This window comes from Hemitrygon akajei, chromosome 10, assembly GCF_048418815.1.
Source record: "Hemitrygon akajei chromosome 10, sHemAka1.3, whole genome shotgun sequence".
In the NCBI taxonomy this organism is placed as follows: Eukaryota; Metazoa; Chordata; class Chondrichthyes; order Myliobatiformes; family Dasyatidae; genus Hemitrygon; species Hemitrygon akajei.
In genome coordinates this window covers 48,807,275-48,822,370 of record NC_133133.1, presented here as the reverse complement: position 1 = coordinate 48,822,370, position 15,096 = coordinate 48,807,275, and positions in this window count along the sequence as shown.

The following is a 15,096-nucleotide window of genomic DNA, read 5'->3' as shown; positions in this document are numbered from 1 at the left end:
TTTAGGGTGAGGGGGTGAAGTTCAAAGGAGATGTGAGGGGCAAATTTGTTACTCGAGGCTGGTGGGTACTTGGAATGTGCTGCCTGGAGAGGAGGTAGAAGCAGATATGTTGTGGACATTTATGGGACATTTAGACAGATGCATGAATGTGAGGCCAATGGAAGGATACAGGTATTGTGTAGGCAGAAGGAGTTAGTTTAGTTGGCCATTAAATTACTAATTTAATTGGTTCATCACAATGTTGTGGGCTGAAGGGCCTGTTCCTGTGCTGTACTGTTCTATGTTCTATGTACTTAAAAGGGAGGTAGAAAGTAGGAATGGCCTGGGGTTGAAAATTACAAATCTATACCAGCAGGAATTACTCAAGAGATCAGACTGTACTACAGAAGGGTCTATGAGCTGAAGTCTGAACTGCGCCTCAATTTCCATAGATGTTGCCTGACCTGTCAAATTGCCGAGTATCTCTTTTTGATACAGCTGGGGAGGTTTAGCTCTATATTCTAAACACAGCAGATGAAAATTTCAGTAAATATGATCAATGGGCTAGTATTTCAGGAAGGCAGATTGCCAAAACTGTAAACCCATGGCTCTATTTTGGAAGCAGGGTGAGAGAGTAGTGAAATTTTAATAAATAGTTAAAAGTGTTGAAGGCATAACCTGACCCCTGCCTGACCAATGTAGGTCAGCGTGACTTAAAGGCTGTAATGGAAAGAACAGGAACACAACAGGAAATACCAATTAAGTAAACAAGAATGCAGGAGGTCTATTCATAGATGCATTGTTATTAGTTTTGTCCAATTTATTTTTAAGTTGCTTTATATTCTAATTATAAACACATTGTTAGGACTTTTTTTGACTACAAGGACAAACTTTTGCTTCCCTTTATATTTGCATCATGGAAATTGGGAATGATTTTCCAGGAAAGAAACTGGAAAATTTTGCTTTTCTTGTGAAAATGTAAAATGACTTTAAGCTAATAATTGTGAAGGCATGCACAGTTCGTTCGTTCATTCATTATGTGCTCTGTCGTATGACATGGGTGAACATGGTCTTTCCATGACCATGATTGTTCTTGGCAATTTTTTCTGCAGAAGTGGTTTGCAATTGCCTTCTTCTGGGCAGCGTCTTTACATGCACACTACACGCCTGAATTTCCATGAAGTGCCGCTACTAAAGTCTTCTACCAGCAGGAAAAATCAGAAAATGAACACTTTCTCTCTTCCTTCACTCCAGACGCACATGCACTTGTTGTTCCTCTGTTTACAATGGGTGCTGCAACTGACCAGGAGAGAATTCTATGCCTGCATTTTACTAAAGTTTCACCTGGAAGCCTTGTGTGTGTTTGTTAGCTTTTTAAAATGCCTAAAAACACTAGGCAATAAGGAGTTTGAAAAATTTTACTTTTATGAAATACAGTGGATTCTGTTTAATTGGGACTTAATCAGGACCAGTATATTTTGGCCTAATTAACCAATTGCCCCAATTAGTTGAAGTTTCATGGAAATAGTTTAAACAGTTAAAAAAAGACAAACTACTGCTAAACTGAGCAAAAAAGTATGTACTTAAATTAAATACAGAACAAATTATAACACTATCAATACTACTACAGTAGTATAAAACTGTGCTTTGGTTTCTAGTAGTTATTGGTGGAGGAATTCATACAGTGTATGCTGCTGTGTTCTTTTGATTGACTGTAAATGAACAAAATCAGTGCAGACACCAAGTGTGGATAATTGACGATTGCATCCTCCAAATCAGCTATTGATGATTGCATCCTCCAAATCTTCATTTTCATTGAAACATTCAAGATAATTGACAATACCTTCAAATTCTTCATCGTTTCTAACTTCTTGTAGTAGTGAATTTGTTTCATTTACACTCACGGCCATTTCTCGCATCTCCCAGCTTGAATGTTTGAAGCCACAGTGAGCAAAACAGTACTGGCTATTTTCTCGATTAGTTTTATTCTTTAAGAGTTATCCCAAATAAGTGACTTCTCTGATTAAGTGATCATTCAATCAACTGGAATCTACTATACATTAAATGGGGATGGGACACTTAGCAACTATGTTTTAGAGATGGATTTCAGCTGAGATTGCACTGACACCTTTGCAAGGCAGCATATAATTGACAAATAAGTAAGCTAAGGCTTGAATTTGACAGTGCCGAACCTTGTTGCAACTGCAGGACTTGGAATGATATAGCTATTGATAAAGACAGCGTGGGATTTTGGTCTAGCATCTTGCCATTCTATTGCATGAGGAGAAAACAGTAATGCAAAGTGGACCAGTGAAGATTTGAAACAAATGTGCATTTAAACAGTTGGTGGTCAGTCCAGCGGAGCAGCAAAGTAACAGCTTTTGGGTATGATAGCCATACCTCACCAGTTACCAAAGATTAGAACTGGAAGAATTTCTCAGGTGATTTTGGGATTCTGGAGCTCCAGCTCCTTCCCTGGCAGACATCATAAGTGGGGGAAATAGATGTGCAACAAGCAGTATTTATCTGCTCATTTCCAAGCAAAAATGTGTCAGTACCTTTGAAATGTTTCTACCTCAAACAGTTCATCCCACTCTAGTGAATTTCTTGCTTTGAATACAGATGCTGGAAGTATAAGTTTCAGGAACATGGTATAACATCCATTAAATTCATGATGGTCTTGTTTACATCTCCAATTTCTATTAAACTAGTTGATTTTTCCTATTTTCTTATCACATTGGAAGCCATTCAGCCTTTTGGTTTTATGCTGTTATAACAACAATCCTATTCTCAAAAGCACATACCACCAGGCTCAAGGGCAACTTTTATCTCACTATTATCAGACATTTGAATGGACCTCTTGTATGATAAGATGGACTCGAGCTCCCAACTTACCTCGTTATGATCTTTCTCGTTTACTTGTACTGTACTTGTTCAGTAGCTTTTACACTTTATTCTGCATTGCTACTGTTTTCCCTTATTCTAGCTCTTTGTATTGTGTAATGATTTGATTTGTATGAACAGCGTGGTGGACAAGGTTTTGACTGTATCTTGGTACATGCAACAAGAATAAACCAATACCAACTTCCCTGATAGATTTTTTTGTGCTGATTTGAATGTGAGGCAAAACATATTGAGCATGTTATCAGAGATATAGTCACTTTGTGGACTTCATTTTGTCAAAGATAGAACTTGGGATGGAACTTGCATTGATTAGACATCTATGAAAATAGATATGAGGCATCCACATACTATTAATATGTATATCTTGAAAGAAGATACTATAAAATCACCTCAGATCCTGAAGCCCATTCTTCTTGGCTACTGCAGAAACTGGTGTTGCCCATGGGCTCCACTCAACCTTGGAAAGAATTCCTTTAGCCTCCTAGCAATCTAGCTCACTGGCTGCTTTATCGCAGATGGTACAAGGAGCTGGACAGACTTTGTAAAATGTGAGTGTGTAATTTTCATTTAACACTGTTTTATCCTTGATATGCTTGAGTTTATCAATGCCACCCTCCAACACGGCTGTGGTATCATCCAGTACCTTTCTTAATTTGCTTTCAGTCGACTTCATCACAGGTGATTTGGCATGCAAATAGTGGATGGATTTCCAATCAAGTTGTAGTTGTCTCAGCCAATCATGTCTCCACAATGCTGCCTCCCACCCCTGTTTTTTATGAAATATGCCCAATGTAGCTTGTAGGTTGTTTGTTTTATTGTTATGAATGCTGTTCCCATAATAATTACCTTTTTTCCGTATAGGTTCTTAGTTAGATATCTGCAGGCTTCAGTTCAGTACCTTTGAAATGTCATTCAAACTCATTTTGTAGAATGACTGAAACAGACAAGCCAGTGTCCAATTCCATTTTAATTAATTTGCTGTTCACTTATGGTCTTAGCCGTATTGCTTGTTTATTGTTAGTTTTCACATAGTAAATCTCAAGACTACTCAGTCCAGTGTCATTCTGTAATGTAAAGAGTTAGTTTACTTGATGGTTGAAAGCCACTTCCACTGTGCCAATCACTGACTGGCCCATTCAGGGGATGTGACAGCTCTTTCCCACCAGCTGCCTCGTGCACCAAGGCACCAGTGCCCAGTTCTGGGTGCCTCAGCATTATAAGAATAGCATTTGTGAGAGGCTTGCTGGCTTTCTTTTGTCTCCAGGGGCTCACCTTCACACTGAGGCCATGGCCAGTGCTGAAGAACCATTGGGAAAGTGCGTTGCAGATTTAGGAGAGTCCACACACACACTGAGCTAAGTACCTGTTTGTTGAATGTTTAGTTTTGTAGTTGGGTAACTTGGGGAGACTTACAAAGTTGAGTCTGAAGAGTTACTGAATGATCAATGTCATAGTTTTTGTAACTTAGGGTGACCTAGATGAATGCTTGTTTGACTTAGAGTTTGGGTAAATGTTTTACTGTTTGTCTATAAATAAAAGGTTAATGTGCTTATTCATAATTAGTGTCTTCTGTCTCACTTTCCAAAACCGTGAACCTGCTTCCTGATAACACACTCCCATCATTATCAGATTTTTCATCAACAGCATGTAGATTAGTGCTCTTTTTGAAAGTGCAACTTGACTTTTTTCTGTCTGCTTGACAGGTCTTTGTACAGTATGTGCCCTATTTTGTTGCATTTTTTGCAAGGTTTGCTTTTAAACCTGCACTGGTCTGGTGTGTGTGAACTCCTGCCACAATGGTAACATAATTTGTTCAGCTAGGCAGGTTTCTGTTTTGATGTTGCAGTTTTATTCATGCTCTCTTTCATCCCTGACTGCAACTCGATTGCTTCTCTGTCTACTGTTTCCATTAATACAGTGATTTCAACTGCACTTTTAAGTGTAAGTTATGCTTCATTTAGGAACCATTTTTGAATGCTTTCTTGTAACATTTCACAAGCTGTGATCACTCAATGCATCATTAAACCTATTATTGAACTGACAATGCTTAGACAACCTCTTCAATTCAGCCATGTATGCTGAAATAGAAAACCCTTCCTTTAGATTCTGCTTATGAAATCTAAAGTGCTCTATAATCAATGGTTTCCATTCTGAATGTTCCTGCATTACTTTCATGATATCAGCAAAGCTCCTTTCAACTGGTTTTATAGGAGCAGTCAAACTTTTAAGCAAACTGTATGCCTTTCCACTCAATGAACTTCATTGGCTATTTCATTTACTTCAAAATACTGCTCAATTCACTTAGTATATATCAACCAGGTATCTCTTGTGCAACCAAATGTGCCTATCTTTCAGATGTAGCCATCCATTTCTGCTTTTTAAATATGTATTATTATCACCTTGTAGTTACTGTTTAGGAACCTGTGAAGTTCATTTTTAAACTGAAATGTTTCGCTGCACTTCTGAAGAAAAATAAACGTGCTGCACTTCAACAGATTAGGTAGTCGCATTCGGTTCATTTTTAATTTTACTCATCGCCACTGTTAAGTTTTGTAACTCCAAAACATAAAACTAATCAAAAGAAAAATCACGGGGCTGAGAATAACGTGTGTACTCTTTCCTTACTTTAGAGAGGCGTGCACTTATCCTGTAGGCCATTCATGTGCACTTGCATATGACCCGTATTGGATTTCAATATTAGTCAAATATTACTATAATATTATATACACAACATTTAGCCCCTCTGAAAATGACTACTGTGCTTCCAATCTATTCACTTCCAAAATATTGCACATGGTTGTTTACCAGCTGGATGAAAGATGCAGTAAGTAATTGGTCTTTGTCACTTACCTTTTTGTCTTTTCCATTCACAAATGTGTCACTTGTCCTTGTGGTAAGCATCACTGAGATCACAGTATTGAAGGCTTGTATTAATGCAGTAAGTTCCAGTGCCAGGGCTTCAGTAATGAGAAGGATTTTCAATCTTAAATTACTCACACCCATAACCAGCGCAGTTCACTTTAATTTGTTTCCATCAATTGAGAAATATTAGTGCAGGCAAATCATGCAATCTATAAATATTTTATGCTCCAAAAATTTCATGTACACCAGTAGTATATGATGGTTCTATACTCTAAACAATGCCAAACTTCTAACAGTATTTGAAAGAACTGTGAGTTTCAAGAATAAATTATGATTTCCTCATCTGTAGACCGAAGTCAGTTCAGAATGGCTACAACATCTTCTCCATATTCACCAACAGCACAGGAGCACCCCAAGGCTGTGTGCTTAGCCCCCCGCTCTGCTTGCTTTATACTTATGACTGTGATGCTAAGTACAGTTCCATCACCATATTCAAGTTTGTTGATGACTCCATTGTTGTTGTTCAAATCAAAGGTGATGATTAATTGGCATAAAGGAGGGGGATTGAAAACCTGGCTGAATGGTGTCAAAACAACAACCTCTCACTCAATATCAGCAAAGCCAAAGAGCTAATTATTGACTAGACAAGGAGGAAGCTGGAGGTTCATAAGTCAGTCCTCATCGGTGGATCAGAGGTGGAGAGGGTCAGTAACTTTAAATTCCTTGGAGTTATCATTTCAGGGCATCTGCCCTGGGTTCAACAAGTAAGTGCTATTATAAAGAAAGCACAACAGTGCTATCTTTATAATACTCTTTACTTTATAGGTCTCTCTACTTAGAATTTTGTGCAGATTTCGCATGTCATCTAAAACTTTGACAAACTTATATAGATGCATAGTAGAGAATAACCTGTCTGGTTACATCACAGCCTGCTATGGAAACATGAATGCCCTGAATGGGAAAGCTTACAAAAAGTAGTGGATATGACCCAGTCCATCACAGGAAAAGCCCTATCTACCACTGAGCGCATCTGCAAGGAGCTGATGCAGGAAAGCAGCATCTATTGTCAAGGGGCCCCACCATCCAGGCCATACTCTCGTCTTGCTGCTGCTGTCAGGAATGAGGCACAGGATTGTCAGGTCCCACACCACCAGGTTCAGAAACAGTTTTTTACCCTTCAACCATCAGGCTCCTGAACCAGAGTGGATAACTTCACTCACATCAACAGCGAACTGTTTCCACAACCCATGGACTCACTTTGAAGGACTTCACAACTCATGTTCGTAGTATTATTTATGTTTTTTGTTGTTCTTTTCAGATTTGCACTGTTTATTGCCTTTTGCATATTGGTTGTTTGTCCATCTTTGTGTGTAATTTTTCATTGATTCTATTGAGTTTCTTTATATCTTCTGTGACTGCCCAGAAAAGAATAAATATCAGGGTAGTATATGGTAACATATATGTACTTTAATAATAAAGCCACTGTCAACTTTGAACTTCATTAATGGTTTTGAGTGTCTGTTCATTATAACATCATGATATAAGTTTAAAGCATATTTTCCATTGCATCAGAGGCACTGCGGTAATCATCAGTTTCCCAGTATCTCATCAGTATTTCACTCACTAGCGTCATCCTTATAAATTACATAATTGTTTTTTTAAGCATTGCCAGTCAGAATGCTGTAGTTAAACCAAAGTTAATTTAGTTTTTTAAATGTCCACTTAATTAAGAATTGTACTACAATTTCCAGATTCTGCATGGTATGCATTGCAAACAGCTGGGAGCCTTTAATCACATTGTCAATTAGCAATGCTATTCCAATTACAAACTGCATTCATGCTGATAAAACCCAACAGGACAATTCAGTTTCAGTCAGCTTGTGCAATTTGTTGTCTGTTTAATCACAAGACCCACATGATGTCAAGGACACAACTTAGATGTGGCAATCTTTCTCCCAGGGTTATTATTTACCTGAAAATGCCATCTTTTGACGAATGCCAGGGTTGAAGTTGGGTAAGAAGCTGATTCATACAGTAGCTATTCCTGAGTTGGATTCTAATCGCTCTTTTCCTCCTAGTGAAGTCATGGTGAAAGGGACAACAGTGAGTATCACAAGAAGTAACAGTATCTGCACTTTAAAATTCTGCTGGAAGGCACTTTGGCTATGCAAAGCATCAAGCAGAGCAGCTTTTCATCTTTTCACATTTTACCAGAGGAAATATTAATTGACACTGCACTCATAATTTTCTGTGGAGTGGCTTCACAGATGGTGACAACATCCTTTGATTTTAATGGAGTGGAAGCTCTTAAATCAAGGGAACAAAGATGAACAACTTTGATATTTGCATAGACTCTTATCTGTTAAACATCACTTGTGGTGTTCATTTTGACAGCAAACCAGAATTTGATGGTGGTGAGAAGGGGTTGGAGAACTGTCTACTTGAAAGGCTGAAATCTGTGTGGCAAATCCTGGTAGCTGTGGAGAGCAGTTACTTTGAAAGTTTCAGGATTTAAGCCACTGGCTATGAAGCAATGACAGTCTATTTCCCAGTCAGTATGACATGTGACCTGAAAGAGCTCACAGATGTCAGTCTGGCATGTCTTGTCCTTGTATGTTGGAGAGATGATAACTAAGTTGTGTCACATTGCTGCAGTTCATCTTGTGGATGGAACAATCTGCTACAGTTCCCCAGTAGTGAGGCATGCTGAGTAACTGTTCTACTTTGTTTGGATGGAGGTGATGTTTACTGATGTTGATTTGTTTATTACATGATTGAGGAAATTGTTTCTCACCCATACCTAGCAATCTGAAAATTAAGTGAGTCACTAGGGAGTTTGTAAGTGGTCTAACCTACCTTGCAGCCAGTTTTTGTGTTGATTCAGTTAAATTTCAACTTGCTGTGATCTTCAAATGGTCAGTAGGAGAGGTTAGAGCAAACCATTGATTGCTGAAAGTAGGTGAGTAGACCATCTTCTGCTGAAACTGAACATTAACAGGGCACACATTTTATGTTTAGTGAAAAGGTTTTATGGAATTGGGAGTTGGGTTGTTCAATTGGCCTGTCAGACTGGAAAGGTACTTACTTATTGTGATATATTGTCTTTCTTCTGAACTTTTTATTGAATTGCTATATTAACACCGTTGCTAGGGAAAGATTCATTTCTGGGTCACTGAATGGTTCTTGTCCACTTCTGAAATTCTTTCAGTTCTACATTATTTGTCAAAAAGAGAAGTGATGCTGAACTAAAGGAATTTCATCCATTGACAATGCAAAATGCTTGGGTACTAGTATCTGTGCATGCACTCCTTGCAGCAAAGATATGCTGCTATGTAAGTTCCACCTTCAGAATTAAAGTGCTTCTAATTAAGTCCATGAACACTGTTTTCAAAAGTTCAGAGTCAATTTATTATCAAAGTACTACATATATGTTACGATATACTACCTTGAGATTCATTTTCTTGGAAGCATTTACAGGAAAGAAAGAAATGTAACAGAATTTTCTGAGAAGTTATACATAAACAGACAGAGACTGACAAACATCCAATGTGTGTAAAAAAAAGAAGGCAAACTGTGCAAATAAAAATAATACCGAGAACATGACTTCTAGAACCCTGGAAGAGAGCCTGTAGATGGTAGCATCAGTTCACAATAGTGATGAATGAAGTCATCCATGCCAGTTCAGGAGCCTGATAGATAATAACGGTTCCTGAACTTGGTGATGTGGGATCTAAGTCTTCTGTATCTCCTCTCTGGTTGTAGTAGAGAGAAGACATGGCCTGGATGATGTGGTCTCTGATGACGAATGTTGTTTTCTAGTGGCAGCACTCCTCGTAAATGTGGTCCATGATGGGGAGAAGTAGGCTTCTCCATTTCCGAGTGTTGGTGATTCAACCAGTTAGCATACTCTTCACTGTGCATCAAAGTTCGTCAAGGTTTTAGCTGACATACTGAATCTATGCAAACTTCTAAGAAACTAGTGATGCTGTCATGCCTTCTTCGTGATGGCACTAATGTGCTGGTCCCAGGACAGATCTGCTGATATGTTGACACCAAGGAATCTAAAACAGCAGACTCTCTCTACCTCTGATCCTCTAATGAGGTCTGTCTCATGGACCTCTGGCTTCTTCCTCCTGAAGTTAATAATCAGCTTTCTGATTTTGCTGACCTCTTCAGAATACTTTGTTTTTGCACTGTCATATAATTATTTTTAAATGTACAGTAATTTTATATCTTTGCAATGTACTGCTGCCACAAAGCAACAATTTTTACATCACATAAGTTAGTGAGAAATCTGATTCTGATTCTACTATAATTCATCTTGCATCTATGTTATTGCAATTGTACTATCTTGGTAATGTGACCATTCTGAAAGGACAGGAATTTTCATGGCTTTTATGTGACACATAAGTCATCAAAGATGTTTGAAAATCAAGATTCTGCAGATGCTGGAAATCAGAAATTTTAAAAAAAATGCTGCAAACACGTACCAGGTTATGTTTCATTTATAACTGTTAGGTGTTAATTCATCATTTTAATATTGAGTAGATGAAAGTGGAATGCTAAGAATTGCCTTCTGTGAATGTTCGTGGTAACGTTGGGAATGATTCTTGTATTTATCTTTCAATGAATAGTTGTCCTAAGATCTTTGGAGCATCTTCTGAACTCTTCCCACTACATTGTCCTGAATCTATGGCAATGCTTACTTGGAATATATTGTGGAGTAACGACTTGAAATACGTGTACAAAATGTTTTTTTATCGTTGTTCAGAAGCAGATCCCTTTTTTCAGTATAATATGACTTTTAATATCATTTTAATCTGCAGTAAATTACATTTAAAAACATTCCAGGTTAAGGAAATTTAATTACATGCAACACGTACAAAATGCTGGAGAAATTCAGCAGGTTAGGCAGCATCTATGGAAATGAATGAACAGTCAACATTTTGGGCTGGGAGCTTCATCGGAACTGGAAAGGGAGATGTAAGACAGAATAAAAAGGTGGGGGAGTAAATGGAGGACAACCTGGAATGTGATAGCTGAAGACAGGTGGGTGGGGAAGGGGAGATCTGAAGTAAGAAGCTGAGATAGGTGAAAAATGCAAAGGGCTGGAGAAAAAGGAATCTGATAGGACAGAAACTTAAATCTCATGCTTCCTGTTATTAGTAGGAAATGCAGACCTAACATAAATTTTCCATTTGGGAGGCATATGTGCAATTTTGATGGAAAATTTCGGGCAAGTTGTTTGGTACAACAAGTACAAAATTGATTTAATCCTGCAACAGTGGTCTTGAACATATACAGGTAAAACAACTGCCCAAATCCTTGTGCTGACTACCAACTATCCACTGAATTCCACAACCTCAAACTTTTCTAACTTATTTTCCAACAAATAATGAAAATAAATCCCATAGTGCTATAATTTCCATTATGGACATTCAAGTTCCCAATTTGGCCCAGGAGAGTCAGAAAACATTCTTTATCTGATCTTCTACAACAGAGTCCTAGGCATGATTAAGATCTTCAAAGAAATATGTTTGCAGTTAAATTTTCCTGACAAAAGTTTTCACATATACATCACACTCTTTGAGTAATTACTAAAGTGTGATACAAATGTTAGACATCAAAAGATGGAAGTAAGTTGCTATTTTTATTACTGTAGACTTATAATTTGAATATTCCTGATTTTATTTCTCTAAGATTTTGAGAACTGCAATTTCTGTACTGCATTGGCAAATTACGTAAAACAGTGATAGAAGAAATGTGTTTTATAGAACTGTTGTGAGCTTTTTAGTTATGCAGAAAATAATTGAGAATTATTTGTTGTCTTTTTCAGTTTTCTCAGTTTGCTAGGCACATAGATGTGAAGTCCCCACTGCACCTCATTACATAATATGTCTCAGAGAAATTACTTCATTTCTGCACAGAATCTGATTGTCTGCCTTGATGACTTGGCTTGATGAGTAATCTGTAGTGTATGAATTCGTGCAATCTTTGGCTGTACAAAAAATATTGCCAAACTGAAATAAACTGCAGATGGTGGAGAAAATAGAAAATGCTGGAGGTAATCATCAGTTCAACTGGCATCTCAAACAGCCAATAGTTTGGGTTAATGACCTTTTCATATTTCCAGTATCTCCTAATTGTAGCTGCTGAAATTCACTAATAAAATCACACATTTTGTTTAGGAATTTAATGTACTTTGTCATTTCCCACTGATTGTTGAATCTGCCAATGAAGTTATTTGCTAATTTCTTCATCACTCTTAATTGTCCTGTTATTAACAACTTCCTTGAAATATGTAATTAAGCAGTACAATTTGAAATTCACTAGCTTTCATGCTTTTCATTTTTCAATTTATTACTAAATGGATGTCTATATCCTCTAATGCTCCCCATGTTCTCTGGATAAGAGTCTGATCAGTTCTGAAGTATGTGCCATACAACACTTCCTCCCTTCTATTCAACCTGTTTGCAATTGCACAGACAGATTATTGTGGTCCTTACCTGTAATCCATATTTTTTTCCTGCCTTGAAAATTTAACAATGCAACTGCTCAAAACTAGCTTTGCATTGAGTCTTTGTGATATATTAAGTTTTGGAGACAGATTAAAAGTGCACTGTGATTGCCTTGTTATAATGCCACTCAAGGCATGCACTTTAAGATACCATACTAGAACACACACTAAAGATCTTTTGTATAGTGATGAATTTCTACTAAAGAGCAGAGTGAAGGGTGAAAGCTAAGGTTCATTTTCTGAATATTCTTGGCTTAATTCCATTTCTGGACATTTAAATTGGTTGACGTGCGTGAAGTCTTTCCAGCATTTTGCTGTCTGTCATAATTTTCTCTTTCAAGTCGGTGATCATTTATTCTGGGGAAGCTAAATACACACAACTATAATAATCCCTACCATGAGTGCATTCTACCTGTGAAGTAAAGGACTGGTTTATACCACACCTGTGTATGATATTGTTAACAGTAAAGAAGCAGAGTCATAGAACAAGAAACAATATTTGAATTATTACTGAAACCATAAACTGAGTAGTGCATTGAGGGAACTATTTTGAGGTGTATAGCATTCTAAGCTGAAATGAAGGGTATAGATAACAATGGATTGTTTTTCTCTTTGCAGGAAGCCCAGTAATCATGAATTTCTCTGTTGCCTTGCAGACCTTATATTGTGTCCACATCAGCAGTCTGTGGGATGATGTTAGTCATTGTACATCATCACCTCTACCATGATAGGAAGTTTGAAATATATGATAGGGGATTGCTGGGGCAATGAGATATTATAACGTTAATCTGGGAAAACTAGAGGCAAGTGATATACTTAGTCTCCAGCCTCCATTTTAAATGTATACCCACCCCAACTTTGTTTAAAAAGTCTTGACTTCCAGAAGGCAAAGTTCTGTTAAGGGTTCAACCATATTACATCCCAGGATCTACTGAGCTTTGATGTCCCACTGCATCACACCATTCTATCATATGTTGTATATTATAGTGCACCAGATTTTGGTGTTTCAGTAGAACAAAAAAAAAAGGTTAATGAAGAACTATTGTCAATTTCAATTATATTAGTTTGACTAAAAATATTCAGTTTTGTTTTCAATTTACATGAACGTGGATTTTTTAATTTGGGTCAGTGCAACTGATAGTCAATTGTGATTTATAATTTCTATTATGGAATTTGCAACTTTCCACTCCTTTGATTTACTGTATTAATATCATTCCCAATTAATATATTGTTGATCATTCTGTATGTCTTTATTGAGTTGTTAAGAATCAACATGGGCAGTTCACAAATTGACTAGATTCAAAAACTTCCCCTTCAATTCATTTGCAGTAACATACTACAGTAAAACTTTATGGATAGAAAGATGTAACTTCTTGAACTTAAGTAAAATCCATACTGTTTCCAAGTGTCGTAACCCTGATAACGTTGCAGTGCGGTGAAAGCAATGTATTTGCAGAAGTATCAGTCCCTTGAACAGGTAACTCATCTGAACAACTGACCTGCATGGGAACTCCATTCACTTTGAGAAAAGCTTGTGAAAGCAGTAATTAGCAATGGACCTACTGCTTGCATGTTTTTCAGAGATGAACTATGAATAAATTCGGTGTGTAATTGGGCAAAAATATTAGCTCATTTAAATATTTTATTCTTCAATATAGTTCAGGAGTGGGAGGAAAATTTGTCTTATCCAACAAAATGCAGTTTGTGTTCAATTAATCTGATAGTTTCACTAAACAGGCATGATACAGTGGTATATTTGTAAAGCAATCATGTTTCTGCCTTACAATTCCAGCAATTTGGATTCAATCCTGATTTGTGGTATTTTCAATAATTGAAAATTATTTCCCCTGGGTGCTGTGGTCTTCTCTATGTCCCATGCTGGTAGGTTAATTGCCTACTATAAGTTGGGTAGGTGTGTGGTGGGTAAGTTTTGATTGAGCAACACACACTAAATGCTGGAGGAACTCATAAGGCAAGCATCATCTATAGAAAAGTGTGAACAGTCAATGTTTCAGGCTGAGACTCTTCATCAGGACTGAAAAAAAAGAGAAGTTAAGAGCAAGAAGGTCGTGGGGGGGGGGTTGGTGGTTAGGATTGAACTCATTTACTAGAGTTGTGAATCATCTCTGGTTTATATCAAATTATGTAATTGCAGAGAATCATTACCTGATTCTCCATTAACAAAGTATTGAGTGGACTCGGGCATGCATATTGGCATTTTGTTACTTCTGGGTCTAAATCCTGGAATTTCCTGCTGTAGTGATTAAGGGGAAACCCCAATGCTGCTTTATCATGGCTTCGAATACAGTGTTATCCAAGGTGCAACACTATGTATTTCATTGCTCTCAATTTGAAAATAATTCTGATGTGCACAGTCCAAGGATGAGAATAACTATTACTGGATCATTATTTATCTCTGGAAGTCCAAATAGCTTCTGGTGTGATTTCTACTTGTGCATCTGATATGGTTTCCTGGTCATAGGTTCCGTTGCATTTGAAAAGAAATTGCACAATGTTCTCCCAAAAGTGGATTACATTGTGAGATGATTTCCTCCCACATGGAGGCAAGTCCCTAATATCATGTTATCATTCTTTGATGCACCTCATTTTACCATCGATCTTTCTTCACCTTTCCCACCACTTTCAAACCCAACAGTTGTTAGATTACTAACCCTCCTTGATCCTACTGTATGTCTACTATATTCTTTCCCATTCCTCTGCCTTTTATTCCATAGCCTTGGCCCTGCTGAACTTTGTAACAGTGAGCTCATCACTTACATGTATCATGCAATAGTCAGTCTTGAGTACTACTTTAATACACTTGTTCCCAATGC